This window comes from Dermacentor andersoni, chromosome 6 (assembly GCF_023375885.2).
Source record: "Dermacentor andersoni chromosome 6, qqDerAnde1_hic_scaffold, whole genome shotgun sequence".
NCBI classification, from domain to species: Eukaryota; Metazoa; Arthropoda; class Arachnida; order Ixodida; family Ixodidae; genus Dermacentor; species Dermacentor andersoni.
The window spans coordinates 134,881,639-134,882,948 of NC_092819.1; the positions used below are offsets into that span (position 1 = coordinate 134,881,639).

Genomic DNA, 1,310 nt, shown 5'->3' on the forward strand with positions numbered 1-1,310 from the left:
GGAAGAGAACAGTATTTTACGATAGGTAGCGAGGCACTGGAAGTGGTAAGGGAATACATCAACTTAGGGCAGGTAGTGACGGCGAATGCGGATCATGAGACGGAAATAATCAGAAAAATAAGATTGGGCTGGGGTGCGTTTGGCAGGCATTCTCAGATCATGAACAGCAGGTTGCTATTATCCCTCAAGAGAAAAGTGTATAACAGCTGTGTCTTACCAGTACTCACCTACGGGGCAGAAACCTGGAGGCTTACGAAAAGGGTTCTGCTGAAATTGAGGACGACGCAACAAGCTATGGAAAGAAGAATGATAGGTGTAACGTTAAGTGATAAGAAAAGAGCAGATTGGGTGAGGGAAGAAGCGCGGGTAAATGACATCTTAGTTGAAATCAAGAAAAAAAAAATGGGCATGGGCCGGACATGTAATGAGGAGGGAAGGTAATCGATGGTCATTAAGGGTTACGGACTGGATTCCAAGGGAAGGGAAGCGTAGTAGGGGGCGGCAGAAAGTTAGGTGGGCGGATGAGATTAAGAAGTTTGCAGGGACAACACGGCCACAATTAGTACATGACCGGGGTAGTTGGAGAACTATGGGAGAGGCCTTTGCCCTGCAGTGGGCGTAACTAGCCTGATGATGATGATGAGTCCTACGTCACACCAGAAAGAGCGGCCTATAGCCATGAAAGCGAATAGGTTTCTAGATTTTATGATGCAAAAGGACGTGCAGCGATATCGACCAATGAAAGGGCAGGAAATAGCGTACGTTGTGTCTACTTCTTGTTGTGCTATCGTTAGTTCATAATATTTAGATCGCCGTTCATTTTCGCTAAATTATAAATATTTTTGAAGGACTGCGCTTCCTTCATTCAAAAGGCCGGCACCGGGATATCGCGCACTACATCCAGTTTGTGTGGCATAGATTTTTGCGTTCTAAGTGTAGTATCTGTTCTTATCAGCATAATAAGTGATAGGGATTCTATTTGGAAGCGAGATATTGAACATATTTTTGCAGGTTGGCGGAGTGCTTGTGGCCTAGATTGCGGCGCGCTTGTAGCCTCTGCCTTACGGGGATATGAGCCATTGCCTTATTACAGTGAAGCTGCATACCTGTACCGTCCAAGGAAACTTTCTTGTCGCTGGCGAGATAAGAAAAACAATTCCCCAATCGTGGGCGCATCTCGAAGATAGTGCAACACCGGCCCGAACCGCGGCGAAGGTGAAGCAGGCGTTAAGCACTTCCCACAGGTTCACCGATCCCGAAGATAGTACAATGCCGGGCCAACCCGCAACGGAGGTGAAGCAAGCGTTAAG

General features: G+C 47.0%; 1 pseudogene; it reads left to right on the top strand.

The window, feature by feature from the left end:
* The first annotated feature begins 914 nt into the window (after positions 1–914).
* On the top strand, positions 915–1,084 carry LOC140219151 (U2 spliceosomal RNA; annotated as a pseudogene).
* The last annotated feature ends 226 nt before the right edge of the window (positions 1,085–1,310 follow it).